Source organism: Nomascus leucogenys, chromosome 6 (genome assembly GCF_006542625.1).
Source record: "Nomascus leucogenys isolate Asia chromosome 6, Asia_NLE_v1, whole genome shotgun sequence".
Taxonomy (NCBI): domain Eukaryota; kingdom Metazoa; phylum Chordata; class Mammalia; order Primates; family Hylobatidae; genus Nomascus; species Nomascus leucogenys.
The window spans coordinates 85,204,355-85,226,215 of record NC_044386.1 but is presented as its reverse complement, the minus strand read 5'-3'; the positions used below and the strand labels follow the sequence as shown (position 1 = coordinate 85,226,215).

At 49.1% G+C, this 21,861-nt stretch overlaps 1 protein-coding gene across 17 annotated transcripts in view; it reads left to right on the top strand.

Moving 5' to 3' along the window:
- Positions 1–21,861, top strand: part of MEGF11 (multiple EGF like domains 11) — a 381,359-nt gene that overhangs the window by 320,525 nt on the left and 38,973 nt on the right. The gene's annotated exons all lie outside the window — the stretch shown is intronic.

Genomic DNA, 21,861 nt, shown 5'->3' with positions numbered 1-21,861 from the left:
GTTCACTTGCAGGTTCTGATTCAGTAGGTCTGGGATGGGGCCTCAGGTTCTGCATTTCTAACAAGCTCCCAAGTGATACCAATAATGCTGGTCAGTGGTCCTCACTTTGAGTAGGATGCTGATATGTAGCCATGGGTCTCAACTTGGGCTGCACACTGAAATCACTAGGAAAGCTTTATAAACATCAATGCCCGGGCCCCACTCCCAGAGATTGTGATGTATTTGGTCTAGGCATGGTCTGGCTGAGGCCAATGTGCTGCTAAGATGGAGGTCCACTGATCCACAAGGAATTCTTGTAGATCAAGTGAGGGTTTGCTTGGTGACAATGTCTTTTAAAGCCAGGTTGCCCCTGGTCTGCAGAGCAAGGCCCAGAACAAAACACTGTTCAAACTGAAATGTGGCTAGTTCTGAATTGAGATATGAAGTGGAAAATACACATTGGATTTCCAAGACTTAGTATGAAAAGGTGAATATAAAATATCTCAATAATTTTGTTATATTGATTACATGTTATATATATACATTCTTATTTATATATATTTAAAGTATATATATTTAAAATATATTTAAAGTATAAAATATAGTGCAGTGGCACAATCTCAGCTCACTGCAACCTCTGCCTCCTGGGTTCAAGCAATTCTCATGCCTCAGCCTCCTGAGTAGCTAGGATTACAGGGATGTGCCACCACGCCTAGCTAATTTTTGTATTTTTAGTAGAGACAGAGTTTTGCCATGTTGGCCATGCTGATCTTGAACTCCTGGCCTCAAGTGATCCGCCTACCTTGGCCTCCCAAAGTGCTGAGATTACAGGCATGAGCCACCACTTCTGGCCTAAATGTATTTGTTTAAGTAAAAACACATAACTAAGATTAAAAAAAAAAAAAAAAAACAGGTACGATCCCCCTTCTTCCTCCCCAATGCAGATAAAACTGGGTGTAAATGAACTCTTCGGCATCTTTGAAAGAGAAGGAAGTCTGGTTTTCTCTTTAATTTACCTTTGTTAGTGTAAATTTTTTGCTGTAATTTCCACAGTAAAATGGAGATGCCTTGGATTTTGAATTTGGGTAGGAGAGAATAATTGTTTGGGATTAAAAAATCTCACCTAGCCAAGTGGTCAGGTGACTGAAGGTGACTGCACCAGACTGCTCATGGGTGACCCCTGTCCCAGCTTGGCTTCTAGCATAGCTCTAGGACTTTGGGCATCTGTGGATGGGGCGTACACAGGGAGAGAGAAGAACCTATTAACTTCTAAGATGGTCCACTGTATGGACTCCATGGATCAAGTCGGGAAACACTGTTCTGGGGGAAAGGGGGAAAAGTAGGAGCAAGAAGGTATGCACATACATAGGAGTGGGAAGCTCATTGAGTGTTGTACAGTCTGGTCATATACATTGTCTATGTGTCTGCTGTGGGTCTTGCCTCCCTGTCCCCCCTTCTTTATCCCCAGTTGCCTGCCTACTCACTACTCCTCAGAACAAGGGAAAATTGGGGCCCCAGAAAGGCCTGGGAGACGAGCATCTGTTTGCTCACTGTCCCCAGTGCTCCAACAGTCTGGAGGCCAGGCCACTGCCTCTCTTCCTTGCACCTGAGATGCAAATGACTTCCTGTCCTTGAACTTTGGGGCACAGGTGCATGCCAGAGTCATCTCACTGTGGAGTGCCCCCTGCCTGGGGCTCAGGGCTAAGACAGATTGTGAGTCAAGCTGCCCTGGCGAGACCCAGCAAATTCCCATCCATCTCCTCCCACCCAGCCTCCTTATTCCTGGAAAGGCTCTTCTGGGGCTCTGTTGGATCTTGGGCAGGGGCTGCAGGAGGTGATTACAGAACAGTTCATTGTTCTCAACCAGCATGACTCACTCCTGTATGCATCAAGCCCTGAGGGGGAAGCCATTACTCTTGTCCTTACTCCAGCTTCTGAGTGAATGCAACTTCCCACAATTAGCCAGTTCTGGTCAAAGTGGGGGCAATCAGCAGAGCAGACTCAGCAGAGACTCTGCCTCAAGATGTCCCGCAGTCAGTAATAATTAGCAATGCCTTTGTTGGTTGCTTGGTTTGTGAATGTATGTACACTGCCTTTATCCTTGAATGATTTTAGGATGGGTAGTCAGTTAAGGACTAATTAAAGGAGCCCTTTTCTGGGTGTTTGGAGACCTTCATTCTAGGCTCAGTAATCTTGGACATGTCACTTTACCTTGCTGGGCCTCCATTTCCCTATCTGAACGATGGGAGGAGTAAATCGGTTTTGCCTGCTATTGGATGTGAGTATCCCCCATGACAGTGGATGTGAAACTGCATCCTCAGCTGTCCCCTCCCACCCCAGCTCTCCCTGCCCAGGGTCTTTAGGGAGGATACTGGGACAGCTTTATGAAAGTAGACTCTAGGGGCTGAGAATGGTCTCAGGCTCAACATAAACGTGAGGAGTGCTGATGAAGTAGTGCAGAACCACACCTGTGAGCTCAGTGGCATGCCCGCCCCAGTCACGTGGTCTCCACCCCCGAGAGCACAGGGACACGAGGCAGAAGCAGGCCCTGCTTGGGGCTCTGGACTGGCCTTCACACACTTCCACTTCCTTCCCAGGACATTGGAAGTGGAATCCTGTTCACTGAAATGTGAAACACTGGATGTTTCCTCTGCTAGGACATAGGGGGCAGGTGGGGATGTGGAAAGACTAATCAGACCCCCATCCAGGAACCTGTGTTCTAGTAATAATCACATTCACACTAGCAGTGAACACTCACTGAATCCTGGCTGCATGCTTCATCTGACTTATGCCTCACAAGGGCCCATGGAGATGCACTTTCACTTTCCTCAATTTGCAGATGAGGAGCTGGAGTTCAAACAGGATTAGCGACTTGCCTGGGATCACAAAGCCAGTGGTGGTGGGAGACACTGAACTCTCATATTAGTTGATGAGCTTTGATTGAAGGGTGACCATGGAACCAGACAAATCTAAGTTCAAATCCTAGCTCTCCAGTCCCCACACTGACTACTAATAAGCCACTTATCCTGCCTGACATGGAACTTCCTCATCTGTTAAAACAAGACTTTGTGAGAATTAGGAACATTATATGAAAAGTTCAAAGCCAGTGCCTGAAATACAACAGACACTTGGTGAAATGGCAGCAATTACTGGTAAGCTATGAGAGTAGTGGGGGAACGTTGCTTCCCCCATGCCCATGATACCAGTTGGAGGGTGTTGGGATGAGCTGTACCCAGGGATACCTGATGGATCAGAGCCATGAATGTGCACAACTGCTGTTCTAGGCAGGTCCACCCAAGCACCTGTGGGTCACCCTGAATGGTCAGCCTCAGGGGGCACTGTAGGAGTGGACAAGCCTCTCAACATTTGGGGAAATGGAGATAGAGATGGGGGTGGGAAGAGAGCCTGGGCATCTTACATGTTCGCTTGGCAGCAGTGACAGAATCACCTGGGGTATGCATTGGGAAATTGCACTATGGCTGCCCAGTGGGGGCAAAGAGCCCTGGACCAGAAAACAAGAAATGAGTTTGTAGCTTTAGCTCTAACTTTCTGGGTTTCTATTTCTCATCTATAAAATGGGAATGAAATTCCCTGCCCATTGGAAACAGTGGTGTGGGAGCTAGTCATTCCAGTGGGAGTGCTTACAAGTGGAAACGGCATCGTTTCAGCACCTTGGACAGCCTCATGAGCCATGGTTTCAAGGCTACTCTGTGCCTTCTCAGAATCCAGGGTCCTTGCCAAGACAGAACACCAGGGTGAACAGGGATGGGAGAAGGCAGAGTGAGGGGTCACATGACAGAGTGGTCAGACCAGCAGAGTCCTGGAATACCTGTCTCTGTGAGGATGATCCTATCCAGGGAGTCCTGGAATACCTGTCTCTGTGAGGATGATCCTATCCAGGAGGTGAGGACCTTTCTTCTCACCCCGCTGAGCTAGGGAATTAGCTGAATTGTGGATGAGGGGACTAAGTGGAGCTGTCCATCCACTTGCAGGTTGGCATCACATCACCCCTCTCTGTGGCTCCCCACTGCCCACCAAATCAACCTCAAATCCCAGGCCTTTGTAACATGCCCTCGAAACTAGTCTACCCTAATCTCATCTCCCACTAAGTCCTGCCACAATCTGCAGCACAGATAACTCATTTTCCCCACACACACAGTACAGTAGTCCCCGTTATCCGTAAGGGATACATTATAAGACCTCCAGTGCCTGAAACTGTGGGCAGTACTGAATTCTGTATATACTGCACAGTAACAGATTAACAGTAATAACTAATAATATGCTGTAAAAGTTATGTGAATGTGGCCTCTCTCTCTCTCAAACTATGTTTAAAAAAAATTCTTTTAGAGATAGGGCCTCGTTCTATTGTCCAGGCTGTACTGTAGTGGCACAATCATAGCTCACTGTAACCTCAAACTCCTGGGCTCAAGTGATCCTCCTGCATCAGACTCCTGAGCAGCTGAGAATACAGGCATGTACCACCACACCCAGCTATTTAAAAAAACAAATTGTAGAAATGGAGTCTCACTATGTTGCCCAGGCTGGTCTGGAACTCCTGGCCTCAAGCAATCCTCTCATCTCAGGCTTAAAATTTCTTATCGTATTGCACAAACCTACTTTTTTTTTTGAGATGGACTCTTGCTCTGTCGCCCAGGCTGGAATGCAGTGGCGTGATCTCAGCTTACTGCAACCTCCACCTCCCGGGTTCAAGCAATTCTCTTGCCTCAGCCTCCCGAGTAGCTGGGATTACAGGCATGTGCCAACACATCCAGCTAATTTTTGTATTTTTAGTAGAGACGGGGTTTCACCATGTTGGCCAGGCTGGTCTCGAACTCCTGACCTCACGTAATCCGCCCGCCTCAGCCTGACAAAGTGCTGGGATTACAGGCGTGAGCCACCGCGCCCAGCCACAAACTACTTTAAAACCACGGTTGACCTCAGGTAACTGACACTATGGAAAGTGAAACCAAGGATAAGGGGGCACTACTATATGTTCTTTGGGGCCTCTGTGCTTTTTCTCAAACCTCTCCTTCTTCCTAGAATGCCCTTCCCATAGTCACTATCACATCTATGAAAATCCTTCTTAGCCTTTCAGGAAATCAAAGGCTGCCTCTTCCATGAAGCCTTCCCTGAATACTCCTCTCTTTGGAATTAACCATTCCATCCCTTTGTTTCCACTGTGTATGGCTCATACTCAGGTTCTATCTCCCTAAGGACAACAACATGTTTCCCTCTAACCCTGGACCTCCTAACAAGCCTACAATGCCTACCACACAAATATCTTGCTCAGCAAACTCCCTGAAATGAATGAAATCCCTAGTAGACCCAATGCCCTTAAAGTAGAAGTTTCTGGAACATTCCTGAGCTTTACAGTAAGGAAATTCATGGCATTTCCCAAGAGGCCTTGCCAGTAGGGCGGGACTTGACTCTACCTGTTGGCTTCTCTGAAATTTATGTAAACAGGCAGATACAGCGGGACTGGAGCAGCTGACCCCTGACACCATCTCCAGATTCTTTGAGCAGTGGCATGAGCTTCTGCCTTATGAAATTTTGTGTAGTGGTTTGCAGACTCTGGTGCCAAATTCTCTGCCTTCAAACACCAGCTTTGCTGCATATTAGCTGTGTGACGTTGGGCAAGATACTGTACCTCTCTGTGCCCCTAGTTTCTTTTATTTCCTTTGTGTGTGTGTGTGTGTGTGTGTGTGTGTGTGTGTGTGTCTAAGCCTCACTCTATTGCCCAGGCTGGAATGCAGTGGTGTGATCTTGGCTCACTGTGCAGCTTGACCTCTCTGGGCTCAGGCGATCCTCCCACCTCAACCTCCCAAGTAGCTGGGTCTACAGGTGCACACCTTCATGCCCAGCTGATTTTTTTTGTAGAGATGGGGTTTTGCCATGTTGCCCAGGCTGGTCTCGAATTCCTGGCCTCTCAAGATCTGCCCATCTTGGCTTCCCAAAGTGTTGGGTTTCCAGGCGTGAGCCACTAAGCCCAGCCTGCCTCTAGTTTCTTATATGTAAAAAGGAATAATAACATAGCCTTGTAGGATTATTGGGCTGACTAAATTAATTAGCAAATATAAAGTGCTTAGAACGTCTAGCATATTAGTAATCTTTCAACAAGCATTAGCTATTATCGCTGTTGATGATGATGATGATGCCACTACTGCTGCTGCTGTTGTTATTTACACCAAGGGGTCTCTCACTTGAAGAGGCTGACTGGTCCTGGCCTGAATGCCCTGTTTGGGGGTAGAGATGGAAATGGGGGTGACAGGAAGGAAGCAGTTAGTTGAATCTTTCCCTTGGCTGGGAACGGCAGGGTTGCCAAGGGCTCCTAGGTTCTCAAGAGCAGCCACAGAACCGAGAACAGACTTCCTCCTCACATGGGGGAAGAAGGCTGATTTCTTGGCCCCACCATGCTCCTCTGCTGACTAGCCTTCCTTTCCTTAATTAAGGCCTCACCTAGGTGGCCAGACTGATGGAGCCTCCTCCACTGCTGTAGGACTAATTACTGCCACCTTGGTGCCTGCAGTGAACCGTCTGTGAGGTCACTGCCAGGGCTGCAAAGACTTGATTTCTCAGACCCCCTTCCGGCTGCCTCCTCCCGCATGGATCCCATGTGGCTGGGAGATAAGGGGCCCTCTGGCCATTCCTCAGCCCAGATGCTCCCTTTCAGCTCCACTGTGATGGGGACAGGAATGCGGGAAGCAGAGGAGAGAGTGTCCCCCCCCATAAGATTCAGGGCCCATATTTCTCCCCAGGATGACAGCATTTGTATTATCTTAAAGGGCTCATCTATTTATGCTGCAATTTTTTGAAGCCCTGTCTGCCATTATTGAACCCTGCATGCTGGCGAGGGGAGCGGGCACTCCATCACCCAAATGAACAAATTTGTTTCCTCATTTTTCTCCCCTTTCTCTGTGCCACTGGTAGGTCATACAGAAACCTCAGCTGTTCTCACCAGGGAAGGTGGGAGCGGGGAGCAAGAGTTATGAAAATTCAGATCGGTGGAGCAGTGATTGAATTTCCCTCCAAGGTTTCCAATGTCCTTTAAAGACGTTACACTCCCCTGGCCTCCCCCAGCTGGGCAGAGTGCGTGTCTGCCTCTTGGGTAGCTCTAAGCTGGAACTAGGGAATGAGAGAAGTGTGACCAGTAGAGAATGCAGACTGAAGATGACAGCCAGGTGACGTGGATATCATGTGTGTGCATTTTCTTTTCTAATTGTTTCATTCTTCATCAAGCTGAGATCTACAGGCTGTTAGCCCTAAGAACAGAAAACCAGCTTCTCATCCCCTCACCTCCCACTATTGACTCATTTCCCAATTACTGTAGTAAAAGATTTTCCTGAATGCAGCACCGGGAATGAGGAATTCACCCTCTAGCTGCCATGCCTGTGCGAACAGAGGAGTACAAATACTGCAAAATAGCAGAAATGGTCATCCAAAAATAAAACACACACACACACACACACACACACACACTCCAGTACCCAAATCCCAGCTCTGTTATCACCTCCTGTGTGGTCTTGTTGGAGTTACTTAAGCTTCTCAAGCCTCATTTTTTCATCAATAAAACAGGATAATTAATGGCACTATGCTGCAGTGTTATTCTGAGGATTGAATTAGATAAAATATGTAGAACAAAGCCCAGCACGTAGTGAATGTTCAGTAAATGTTTGTCAAGGTTTATTATGTGGTTGTGGAGACAAGACACACTGCAAGCAAAAGGACATGGACTTTGGAATCACACAGTCCCGGGTTGGAATCCCACATCTGTCACTCAGTAGCTGTGTGACCTTAGGAAACACAGCCTCTTAGAGCCCGTTTCTCATTGGTGAGATGGATTAATAATGCCAGCCCTTCGGGGTCGGTAGGCCCACTGAGCGAGATGCAGGGTGTAATGCTGTAAAACAGGAATTGGTCTTCATAATGGTGGAGCTGGAAGAATGCTCAGGGCTTCCACAGTGCACAGCAAAAAAAAGCAAGGCCAGAAAGGGAAAGTGAACTTCCCTCAGGTCACACAGCGTATTGTAACAGAGCTGGGATGGAATACAGGCGACATGACTCCCAGCCTACTGTTCTTTCCACCTTTACCTCCATCTCATGAGCTTGCTGTACCCAGAGCAGACACCTACTGATGTTTCCCTGGGCATGGAGGGATGGTGGGGGTGGCAGGTCGGTGGGGGCATAAGGGGAGTCACCAGGAGGTTAAGTCATGTTGTCAATTAATTTGCAGAGCAAAGTAGGAAAAACTGGTTTTATGTCACTAAGATGAGTCCAGCCTTCCCCCTCTGGGACCCCATCGTACAGCTTATTAGGGAAAACTGCTGACTCTTCTCTTCTAAAAAATAAACATTTGCCATCTCAGACCACCCTCTTGCTGTCATGTTCCTGATGTCCTTATTATCAGTGCCCTCATTACTGGGATCCAGGCTGGGGCTTTGTCTCAGGCCTAGTGGCTGCAGCAACCTGTGCAGCAAAAGAAGCTGTTAGAGCAGATCTGAGGCATCTATGCTTTAAGTATATCCAGTTTTCTTTTTGTCCAAGTCTCTAGCATAGATGGGGCTTCTGCTGGCTCCCAGTCCTAGCAAAAGCCCAAGGCCTGGGTCTGACCTCACCAATTCTAGAGGGTGGGGATAGGGCCACAAATCAGAGAAGGCTACCTGAAAGGTCTGGAGAAAGTAGACAACCAAATGGGGCTGATGATGGCTCATATTTTGCAGTGGGCCCTAGGCCAGGCACTCTGTTCTATATACATTGTGTTTAATCCTCACAACAACCCTATAGAGTGGGGCTGTAGCATCCCCACTTTGCACTCTGGGATTCTACCCATCCTTCTCAACAGGCTGTTTCACTGGAGCTTTACACCAGCCCCAGGAGGCTGGGGGTCAGCGTTTGCACCCTCATTGTGCAGAAGAGCCCACGGGCTCTAGTCCCCCCACAAAATCTGCAGGCCTGGAACAAAGAAAGTTCCTGCTAGCCCTGCGCTCAAGCTTCAGTGCCTCAGCTCCCCAGCCCCCTAGCCCAGCCCCTCCCAGCCACCTCTCCCTTAGTCATTAGCGCCGATAATTCCATCTGCAAGAGTAATTATCAACCCCAGGAGGGGAAGGGATTCCTGCCAGAAGATGTGATTATGTCTGGAAAATGAAGGATATTGCAAAAAAAAGGTCATGAATAAATTATTTCAAGGTGGGGCTAATAAGAAAACTAACAATAGGGGTAAATGCAAAAAACAGAAAAAACAACAAAAAAAATCTATTTAAAAGTTACCTCCCAAAAACACTAAAAAATTAATGTTCTTGCTTCTCCTAAAAGTTCTGAGAAGGGAGATATAATTCCCTGAGACAGGCCCAGGGAAGCCAGGCAGGGGCTCCCTGGCCATGAGGCACAGGTGTCGAGGAGGGTGTAGGGAGTGGAAGGAAAAGAGTGGGAGCAGAGCAGGTGGGCCCTGCATGCCAAGGTGGGGTCTTGTGCTTAAGTCAGCAGGCAAGAGGGAGCCACTGCCGTCTCAAGCAGGGGTGTGACAAAACAGTACTGTATTTGCCCTCCATTCTCTGTGTCGGGAGATGGTGATGTCACAGAACAAGAACCAGCATGCAGGCCAGGTGCGGTGGCTCACACCTGTAATCCCAGCACTTTGGGAAGCCGAAGTGGGCGGATCAGCTGAGCTCAGGAGTTCGAAAGCAGCTTGGCCAACATGGTGAAACCCCATCTCTACTAAAAATACAAAAATTAGCCGGGCATGGTGGTGGGTGCCAGTAATCCCAGCTACTTGGGAGGCTGAGGCACAGGAATAGCTTGAACCTGGGAAGCAGAGGTTGCAGTGAGCCGAGATCACGCCACTGTACTCCAGCATGGGTGATAGAGCATGTAGTAGGTGCTCAGTAGATGCTGGATTCCATCCTCCCCACATGTCTTCACTGGAGGCTGCTTGGCAGAGTGGGGAGAGCATGGACTTTGAGTCAGGGAAACCTGAGTTTGCATTTCAGCCTTGCCATTCCACCTCCTGGGTGGCTTAGGGCAGGTTCACCGTTTGCTCGCCTCGCATGTGGATGTTTCTTGGAGGATGGTTGTGAGCATGAGACAGGGCAAGCTCTACAAAAGTGTTTGGCACAGAGTAGGTAAATCGTAGCCTCTTCTTGCACCTGCAGTGGGCCTAGTTCCTGTTGGGTCATATGTAATAATAAAACGCTGAAAGCATCTATAGCACTTACTCTGGGCCAGGCACTGTTCTAAGAACATTATGTATGTTAACTTATTTCATCTTCACCACTACCCTTGGAAGAAGGTACTATTGTAATTCCCATTTTGCAGATAGGGAAACTAAGACACAGAGAGGTTAACACCTTGCACAAGGTCCAGAAAGCCCCAGGGCCAAGACCTGAACCCAACAGTCAGGTTGCAGAGTCCATGAGCTTGACACGCCCGCCTGCCCCTGCCTGTGAGCTGCGGGTAAACCCAGAGTGATCCTCACTGCTCCCAACAGGATGAAACCTTAACTGTGGCCTTGGGGGTGATGGAGCCAGGAAAGCTGAATTTGGAAATGGCTGACAAATGATGGGGGAATCAGGCACCTCTCAGGCAGCTCAGGGGAGGTGTCCATTCCCTAGGTGGTGGCGGGGATGGAGTACCCAGTCACCACGCTGTCCATCCACATCACTGTTCTCCAATACAAAACACTCCAATACAAATCACCATCTCATGTGCTGTCACTGCCCTCTGAGGGCTGTGATGGCGCCACCAACATTTTACAAATAAGTAAACTGGCGTGGCAAGGTTACATAGTCTCTGGTGCATCTCAGCACTCCCCAGCCCAGGGCTGAGCCCCTCCTCAGGCCCTCACTGCTCCCCAGGGTGACCCCTCCCACCCCATCTCCCTCAGTAGCCCTGCTCCCCTCTCCTCCCTCAGGCCTGCAGCCCCACGCCAGGTCTGCCCTGCAGGGAGTTCTGCCCTGAGCTTCCATCAAACCTGCCCCTTCCCGGGCTTGGGTGCCTTCATGGAGGGCACATTCCAGGCCCATGTTCTGTGTGGTGAAGCACTCTGTGAAAACTTGACTGCGAAACCTCTAGGGTCAGAAAAATCTAGAGGAAACTAGCTTTAAAAACCCAACGGGCTAGGCACGGTGGCTCACGCCTGCAATCCCAGCAGTTTAGGAGGCCGAGGAGGGCAGATCACTTGAGGTCACAAGTTCGAGACCAGGCTAGCCAATGTGGTGAAACCCCACCTCTACTAAAAATACAAAAATTAGCCAGGCATGGTGTGCGCCTGTAATCCCAGCTACTCGGGAGGCTGAGGCAGGAGAATCACTTGAGCCTAGATGGCACCACTGCACTCCAACCTGGGTGACAGAGTGAGACTCCGTCTCAAAAAAAAAAAAAAAAAAAAAACCTGAGAGTTTATATGAGTTGGGGAGCTGGGGATGAGGATGGACCAGAGGACACTATGGACAGTAGAGGCAGCCGTCCCCACCCCAACTCCTTTTTTGTTCTCTAGTAAAAGCCTCTCCAGTGTTACATTCTGGGCTGTCTTTGCATTCAGTCTATAATTGTTTTTATAATGATTCCACAATCAATAAGCAATTGGATTTGCTGGAGTCTAGACTCTCAGCCAGAGAGGAAGGGCCCAGGCACCTTTCTGAAACAGGCTGGAACACTGAGTCACTCACCTGCTCTAGGAGGCCCTCTTTTATTTCCCAAGCAAAGTTCACACCTGGCGCTCAAGGCCATCCTGGCTGGGCCCAGCCTGACCTCCAGGCTCCTGCTGCTGCCTCTCATCACCCTTCCCTAACCCCTGAACTGCAGCAAATCCAAACTGCCTTACCCTGCAGCCCCCACAACCCACGTGTGGCCCCACTGCCACGCCTTTGTTCAGTCTGCCCCTTCCCCCGAATACCTTTGCTCTCCATCCCCCTCAGCCAAATCCTGCCGGTGCACCGTCCAGTCTCCGTTCAGTTGCCACCTCCTTATAAAGCCTTCTTGCTCTCTTCCCTATGGGACAGAGCCTTTCCATAGGACACTGACATACCCACTCTGGTAACACATTGTGGATGTTTTTCTCCCATCTACTAAACAGAAAGCTCCAAGGGTCTGTCCAGTTCATCCCTGTGTGCCTACTCTATTCCCCACCCTGCCACCTCCTAACCCCCAGCCTATCCATGCCTGGCACAGTCCCCTGCACAGAGTGTCAGTAAATATGTGTTGAATAAATGCACAGGTAGTTTAGAAGCATCCCCTAAAATGTGAATGCACCGCATTTTACTTGGACCCTAGTTTTCCTTATTAGCTTCTGCAGGACCCTCTGTCCCCCACAGTCCGGTTCCCACCTGGGACATTGTCACCATCACTATTGTCAGACTCTGGCTCTGCAGGCCACTGCCCCAAGTCCACACTACACAGCCCTCACCTAGGGAGCTGGGCTCTTTTACAGTACACATGCATATATACCCTAAAGATCCAACCCACCCCTCCCTGACTTTGACCCATACCATGCTCAAAGCCACTATGATCAAATCGCCATTGGGGCTCTATGGCCAGGATCAGCCCAGATGTCTGACATGCAGATGCTAAGCTTGCCCCACAGCTGTCACACCACCAATACGTATCACACACAGATACCAAACTCACATACTACATGGATCACATAGGGGGTGACCCTCTAAGTTACCATGCAAACCAGGACACTGGGACAGCAGGCCCAAATCCTATCCCTAACCTGCTCTCCATACATGCAGAGCACATGTACATCTAGTACCTATGACACACATAAGGCCCACATGTGTTAATCACATGAAATACATCAGGAATATATACCACCGCTAGCACACATACACAAACTCACCAAAAACAGCCTGCAGAACATGCACGTGGAGAAGTTGCCAGCCTGTGCCCCTCCCTGCCTCCATGGTCCACACACACACTCCTCTAAATGCCCAGAAAGACCTCCCTCAACACCCAACGTAGGTTTTCCCAGAAGTTTAGAGGCAATTTTTTTTGGCACTTAAAAATGATAAGGCTTGAGTTGAACGTGGTGGCTCACGCCTGTAACCCCAGCACTTTGGGAGGCCAAGGCAGGTGGATCACCTGAGATCAAGAGTTCGAGACCAGCCTGGTCAACAAGGTGAAACCCCATCTCTACTTTTAGTAAATTAGCCAGGCCTGGTGGCATGTGCCTCCCAGCTACTCGGGAGGCTGAGGCAGGAGAATCGCTTGAACCCAGGGGGCGGTGGCTGCAGTGAGCCAGGATCGCGCCACTTTACTCCAGCCTGGGCAAAAGAGCGAAACTCCGTCTAAAAAAAAAAAAAGCCAAGTTGTTTTTTTGTTTTTTGTTTTCGTTTTGTTTTTTAGCACTATGGACATCATGAAACCTAACATAGATTGATTAGGGTCATATGCTGTCAATGATTGCCCAGAAACCCCTGAAGACTGAGGCCCAGGATTTGCAGGGAAGCTTCATTCTGTTCTCAGAGGGAGCAGGTCCCAGCAGACCTGTAAGAGATGCTCTGAATCCCTGTGGGCCATAACCATCCTCACCCCCAGCCCCTAAGGAACCACAGAGCTCTGGACAGGGCTCAGCCCCAGGGAAGCAGGGAGAGATGAGGCCAGGCACGGGGAATCAAAGCTGCAGCAGGAAGCTTCTTCCTTCTAAATAAGGGCAGAGACCTGCCTGGATGTGGGATGCTGATAGCATCCGAGGTCAGCAGCAGCAGCAGCACAACCACCACCACCATCGTCATCATCATCAAACCAGCTTTCTCTCATTCAAAGGATATACATTATTAAATACTAACTCACTCCCACTGCCTGTTATTCCGCCATCTTAGCTTTATACCCTAAAGTCTTGAAACCTTTTGTACTTCAGGAGCTTCCTAACAACATAAGAACAAATGCCCCCCTAAGAGTTCCCACCATAAGCCCCCATAAGCCATTTCTGCCTTCATTGTCAACATACATTTAACAACAAACGGGTAGGACAGGAGATTATGAAATTACACATCACAGGCACCTGGTAGCAAGCCGGGCACATTGCATGTGCTCAGGACATTTGAATCCCCATCACTTCCAACCTGTGTGCAGTCAAGGCAGCCTGGTCCAGGGGAGAGAACTTGGGCTTTGGAATCAGTTGCCCCTTCCCTTTCCCATGCTGTGACCTGGGGCAAATGGACTTCTCCGGCCTTGGTTTGCAAACCCTCTCTAGGATAGTTCTCTCTCTAGGAAGGGAATTCTCTCCCTTCAGGGCTGTTATAGAACAAAAGGAGGTAAGAGGAAAAAAAAAGTGCCTCTCACAAGCCTGTCACCAAGGGGGGCGTGAAAAATATGGAGTTTCCTTTCTCCTGTCATCAGCACTAGGGATGTGTGGGTCTGCCCTAAGCCACAGGGCCAGCCCTGTCTGGAGGGGTGAAGGGGTGTGGTCAGTGGTGAGGACCAGGGTCCTGCTCCCCACTCCCTCCAGGGGCTGGCCATCATGCATATACTGTGCAAACATCTCCAGAGATTTTAGATTTTGGGTCTCCTAATAAGGTACAAATACCTCTCATGAGTTTGCTCAGTAAGTCCATATTAGCCAGTAATGCCTTCTCTAAACTCAGTACAGAATCTCAGGAAAGAGAATGGCTAGAAAAGGAGAAGGGGCTACAGGTAGCACAAAAGCATCAATACAGAGGAGAAAAGAAACTGCTCCACGAGAACTGCAGCTGAGTCCTTAGGAGCACCCTGGATGACTCAGCCAGTAAGTGGCACGGCCTCAACTTGATCTAAAACACTTTTTCTTGGCCACATGGACTGCCTCTTGGGTCTCTCTGAATTTTTTTTTGGTTTTTTTTGAGATGGAGTCTCACTTTGTCACCCAAGCTGGAGTGCAGTGGGGCAATTTTGGCTTACTGCAATCTCCGCCTCCTGGGTTTAAGCTATTTTCGTGCCTCAGCCTCTCAAGTAGCTGGGATTACAGGTGCCTGCCACCACGCCCAGCTAATTTTTGTATTTGTAGTAGAAACAGGTTTTCACCATGTTAGCCAGTCTGGTCTCAAACTCCTGACCTCAAGCAGTCACTGCCTCAGCCTCCTAAAGTGCTGAGATTACAGGCATGAGTCATTGCACCCAGCCAGATCTCTCTGAAATGTTTTGGTGTCTGTTTGGGAACTGTTGGAAGGTGTCTGTGCTCCTCCAAAGAGGCCCCTTGAGATGTCAGAGCCATATCACATATTTGTGCAAATTAGAATAAGTTACCCCTTTCTCAAGACATTCTACTGACATCTGCCAGAAAACTGATGTAATATATACACAAATCTATAATGACTGTCATTTGAATAAAACCTCTAGAGTTGTGCAGTGCACACCCTACACAACTGCACAGAGTAACCTCAGATCACTGGCAGCCTATTCATTTTTAACAGACGTAAGTGAGAGTGAATATTACAGGGGCTTCCAATCCTAACCTTTCTCCTCCTTCCACCTGCATGGGAGCCAGACAGAATGACTCAGCCCCACAGGCTGTGGACATCTCTCCCTCAGCATACGAAGGCAGGGTCAGGGATGGATATGACAAGTGGCCTCCAAGTCTCTCTCTTTCTCATCCCTGTGGCTCTCTGTTCCTCATACCTTATGCAGAGTTTCTTTTCCCCAACATGCACCTGCTGTCAGTTGCTGTTTTATCAGTGACGCACTAATTAGGTCCAGCGAGGTTTGCTTTACGTTGGAGAGGCTGCCGTGGCTGGCATTTGGACAAGCTATTCTGTTTGCCTTGTGGGCCACGTGTCACTCTTTCTCCCTAGGAAATTACAAATGAGGCTCCCCACTTGGGAGTCCCACTGTCCTAGCTCTTAGAGTTGGGAGTGGGGTGTGACTGACAAGGGTGGGCAGGAGAGTGCAGCAGCCCAGGGCTGGCATTCTGCTTGACAAGGAGCAGGCACTTGCTTGGCAAGGGGCTTTGTAAATAGTAAAGCATGCAACTCTTGTGTGCTGCTGGCATGGATGCGGCATTGGACACCAAAAGCAGTCCCCATTAGTAGCTCTGGAACTCCAGGAATGGCTGGGGTGATGAACAGAAGCAACCAGAGCCACTACAGGCCGCCTGCAGAACCCATGGAAGTAGGGCGAGACTAGCCTGTGCCCTTTCATGCTGCAGCCTCATTTTATGCCCCACCCCATCTAGCCACTAGACATTACCGACAAGCTCTATTCCACTCCCTGTGTATCCCCTGACCTAGCACAGTGTCTGACACATACTGGCACTTAAGAAACATTTCCTGAATGTCTGAATAATTCAACCCATGTGTACTGAACACAAATGACTCAATCCTTATCCTCATGGAACTTGCAATCAAGTAAATGAGAGCTGAATTTTTTAAATGATTATTTCATTACAACTGTGGTAAGTGACACAAAGGAGCAGTAACAGGGAAACCTGCCCTGGAAGTGGGAGGGCTGGGGGAGAGTTAAAGAGTAAGGGCTGGGAGCGATGGCTCACGCCTGTAATCCCAGCACTTTGAGAGGCTGAGGCAGGTGGATCACGAGGTCAGGAGTTTGAGACCAGCCTGACCAACATGGTGAAACCCCGTCTCTACTAAAAATACAAAAATTAGCCAGGTGTGGTGGCATGCGCCTGTAATGCCAGCTACTCAAGAGGCTGAGGCAGGAGAATCGCTTGAACCTGGGAGGTGGAGTTTGCGGCAAGCCGAGATAGCGACATTGCACTCCAGCCTGGGCGACAGAGTGAGACTCTGGCTCAAAAAAAAAAAAAAAAAAAAAAAATTGGGAGCTGAAAGGGACCTTAGGTCTCATCTAGTCTAGTGTAATGGTTAGCAAGATCCAGGGCTTATCACAGTGCCTTGCTTGTCATAGGTGCTCAAGAAACACAGATTGAATGAATGAATGAAGTCACCTTGGGCTAGTGCTTTTGCCTCACTTGAACCTATGTACTCTGACCCCAGGTCCAGGACCCATTCTTGCCTTGAGCCATCCCACCCCACCTACCCCTCCAACAAAAGGATAGCTGAGCCAGGCCAACTTCCTTGGTTGCTGGTCCCAGAGTGATCTCTGCTGAGCTCCCACAGGCTGGCAGGCTCATGCCACCTTGGCCTGGACCTAGAGAACTCAGTTCCACTCCGTTTACACTGCCTCCTACCCACAGAGCATATTTAAGGGGACTAGAAGACAAAGTCACACAATTGCCTCCCTCTTTTGTGTGAGGGAGGGTCAACCATATTCCATCCTCCTCCAATTACTCCAAAAAATACTCATTAACCTCCTGTCCATTGCAAGGAAAACAGATGATCAACATGAGAAGCTCAGCTGTTGATTAATTTTCCCAAACAGGGCCAAACTACAAAGCAGCATATTGCAGGGGAGAAAATTCAATAAATGATATTTGAAACAAATTTAATAGAATGTATAACTCATTACCCACCGGGGTCTGGGCCTGTGCCGTCACGTTATGCATGGAGGCAGGTGGAAGGTAGAGGAGCGATTTGCATCTTTAGTGGGACCAGCGTTGAGGGTTTGTTAGTAGTGCTTTCAAATCAAGTTCAAGATGTTAATAGCCAATACTGCATCTATAATTAACAGGCCTTTGGATGGGAGGAAGGGTTCACATTCATTCTGCATTCATAGAACAAAGATGCTGAACAAGACTGGCAGGCATCCCCAGCAGAAGCATGGGGACCTGCCCTGTGGGTGGTGTGGATTGGGGAGATGGGGATAGATGAAGATAGAAAGACATCCAAGCATCAACTTCCACGTGCTAAGAAAGGGTCAGAGCATCTAGGCCTTGGTGGGTAGTGCTCCCTCAAGATCAGGGCCATGTCCTCTGGATGTCTTGCTCTGTGCTTGGGTGTCAAGTGCACTTTCCATATCAACAGGGATGGCACAGGCTAACCCAGAATTCCCACATTTGGGCTGTTAGCATCCTGTAACTGACATGGGAGCTAGGAGATTTGAGTTCCAAATGAATGTTCACCTTGCATTGGCTGTGTGATCTTGGGCAAGTCACTTTCCCTTTTTTGGCCTCAGTTTCCTCACCTATAAAACAAGGCAGCTGGACCGGGTGATTCCCAGCGTCCCTTTCAGCTCTTGCATTATGGGCTATCTACCCACCATTAGGACAGGTGTGTGACCAGGCCCAGGCCATGCATCAGCAGAGCAGGCGGACCACAGCTGGTGGGATTCTTAGAGGCCCAAGAGGACTCCCCATCTCTGGCCCTCCTTCCTACCATTCCTCACACCTTTGGGTTAAGACCCCCAGTCCAGGCAAGAAGATATTCAGAGTCAGAGCTAAAGGGCCCTTAGAGATGACATAGCCAGTGGTTCCCAGCTAGACACTTGTAAAGGCTGCAGCAGGTTGCCAAGAGCAGTTTGGTACATTTCACAAAACCTACGGGAAATCCTGTATTATTAACTGTGATGAAGCTAACTGAAATACCAAGGTTTTTCTTTTGCTTTTAATTAGAATTAAATTATGTGATATCCCTGGTTAGTGTGTGCTGATCAGAAGCTCTGATTGGTCATAGGTGACATCATAGGAATATCTAGATCATGATTGGTGGACAAGAGGCTGCCACTAGAGTCACATGGCATGCGGTCACTGGCCAAATTGTACTTGTCCAATATGTGACTGGCCTTGGACACCAGCCCAGAGTGACTGCAATGTCTTTCAAACGGAGAGAGCTTTGTAGGGGGAGAATACTAAAAAGAGTCCTTAGTGGTGAAAAGTTGGGGAGACTGGTTTCAATAGCCTCAGATGACTGATACAGAAACCGGGGCCTGTACATTATCTTGCATTAACATGAGTCTATCAGAAGAGTAGATAGACTACTTCTAGCAGGAATTCCGGATGGTGATTTTAGGGGAACAACCTCAATAAAGGACCTTAGGGGACAGGCCTGGCTGGGGGAGTGGGCAGAGTTGCTAGGCTAAGCAAAGCACATGACATGCCAAATGCAAACTCCCCAGCTCACAACTCTGGCTCTCATCCTGGCCTTTTCTCCAGTGTGTGACAAGATCAACTGACATGAACTGAAGGCTGGTTTGGGTCAGGCTCTAGGCAGGAGGAGGCAGGTGTAGACAGCACAACCCTTGCAGCCAGTTCCCTGGGAGCAGTGGCCTGCAAGTCCCAGCTCTGCTTGTGGGCCCACTTTGGCTCATAGTGATTTGATTATCTCTAATGTCTGTTCAGCTCAGAAGGTCTTGTCTCCCAGAGTGGATGCTCTAGAGGCCAACTGGATAATTTTTGCCTGTGCTTCTCACTCTCTGGTAGGCAGAGTTGGGCAGGGGGTGATGGGGTGAGGCATGGAAGCATAGACCAGGATCTCCTGGCTTTCCTTTCTCACAAGAGCCCCATGGAGGCTCAGAGTCAGTGTGTTAGCGTGGGACCCATCCTTAGACTAGACAATATTCTGTTGCCTGTGTGTGATGAGAACCACAGAACCCAGCCTACCAGGGCCCCTCACTCACACATTATTTACAAAATTCCCATACTCTGTGCCACATACTGGGGAACCCAGACAGGTAAGGCCCCTCTTCTCATGAAGCTTCTAGTCTCTCTGGGAGAGGCAGAGAGTAAATAAGTGGACAAAGAAACGTACCTGGATGTAGGCAGGAGTATACCTGTGTGGGTACTGCCTGGGAGTTGCCCAAGGCCAGAGACTGGGTCCCAGTCTCTTCTGTGCCCTTGGAGCCTGCGACATGGCTAGCTCAGAGTTGGCCCTTACTCAGCAAACATTTGCTGAATTGCCTGGCATACGAGAGAAAGCATATGGGAAGTGCCCAGTCCTTCTGCTCCTGTCCACAGTAGAAGCCAGCATGTACACACAAACATCTCATTTCAATTAAACATTTATCGAGGATCCATTATGTACCAGCAGGGGCCCAAGCTCTGAGAATCTAGACATGAATGCAATCAGATCCATCCCCACGGAGCTCACAGGCCTGAGGTGGAGGGAGGCACTGAGCCAACCACAACCATCCGGTGCTAGGATGAAGGTTGCTATGTATGCACCCAATTCCCACCAGGGCAGGGCTGGTGGGATGGAGAGGAGTGTCAGGGAAGACACCCAGGAGAAAATGTACACAGACATACCCAAGGCAAACACCTACAGAAACACACAGATGTATACACTGACTGCCTGAGCACGTGTGGACATCAATGCCGACCCATGTAGACTTGGGTCCCACACAGACCATCATGATTAAGGCTTGTGTGTTAGTGGTCCCCCAAAGCAAAAAGGTATCACTACACCTTGGGCCAGGGGATACGCTGGGGTGGGCAGAGCTGATAGTCTAACCTGAGATAGGCTCGTGATTGGCTTGCTATGAACATCAATCACCAGAGACTGGCCAGTCAATTATAGACCAGGCCTCACCCTCAGATCAGAGGCTAGAAGTTAGGGAATTTGACAAAAAACTTTAACAGTTAGTGTAATACTTGTGCTTGTTGAGGCGTTAGAACTCGGTATGCATTGGTACTGAGGCCAGGGGGCCGGGACAGTGAGATGGAAGAGCAGAGTGCTCGAAGTTAGCTGTGCCAAGTTAGCTGCCCCTTCAGGGCAGAGCTGTGCACTTTAGAAACTGTCTGATTCCCCATTTGGACTTTTTGCTATTAGGAGCTGACTGGAAAAAAACACAGTTTCTTCTCTTCTCCCACTCAACAACAATCAACACAAAAGACTTCTGTGACCAGATGTGTGGGGATTTCTCCCCAGCAGCAAGCAATCAATCAGTTCTGCAGCAGACATCAGCTGGGTGCCCTCCAATTCAATTCTGACACTATCTATCTGGAGACAGCATCAGATCCCGCAGGTGGAGGGCTCAGGCCCCAAGACTGCTCACCCTCCTGCCTTCAGATGCCAGTCAAAAACTCCAGGCTGTTTTGCCTGTGTTTCTTTTTTTTTCTTGAGACAGAGTCTCGCTCTGTCACCCAGGCTGGAGTGCAGTGGTGTGACCTTGGCTCACTGCAATCTCCGCCTCCCGGGTTCAAGCGATTCCCCTGCCTCAGCCTCCCAAGTATCTGGGACTACAGGTGCCCACCACCACGCCGGGCTAATTTTTTTGTATTTTAGTAGAGACAGGGTTTCACCATGTTGGCCAGGATGGTCTCAATCTCCTGACATCGTGATCCACCTGCCTCAACCTCCCAAAGCGCTGGGATTACAGGCGTGAGCCATTGTGCCCGGCCTTGCCTGTGCTTCTAACTGACGGGCTATAAATCGGGGTTCCTGCAACTCCTTCCTTGGGTTCAATTAACTTGCTAGAGAGGTTCACAGAATTCAGGGAAACACATTTACCAGTTTATTATAAAGGATATTACAAAGGATATGGATGAAAAGATGCAGAGGGCAAGACATGTGGGAAAGGGTATGGAGCTTCCATGCCCTCTCCAGGTGCACAATCTTCCTGGAACCTCCATATTTCAGCTATCCAGAAGCTTTCCAAACCCTGTCCTTTAGGGTTTTTATGGAGACTTCGTTACATGGGAATCATTGATTACATCGCTGGCCTTTGGTGATCAACTTAAACTTCAGCCCCTCTTCCTTATACCTTCCCCCTTCAGCGGGTGGAGCTGTAAGTCCCAACTTTCTAATCCTGCCTTCGTCTTTCTGGTGACCAGTCCCCATCCTGAAGCAGCCATCGGTCATTAGCATACAAAACAACCTCACTTTTGGCCAGGTGCGATGGCTCACACCTGTAATCCCAGCACTTTGGGAGGCCGAGGTGGGTGGATCACCTGAGGTTGGGAGTTTGAGACCAGCCTGACCAACATGGAGAAACCCCATCTCTACTAAAAATACAAAAATTATCTGGGTGTGGTGGCACATGCCTGTAATCCCAGCTACCGGGAGGCTGAGGCAGGAGAATCGCTTGAACCCGGGAGGTGGAGGTTGCAGTGAGCCAAGATCGCAC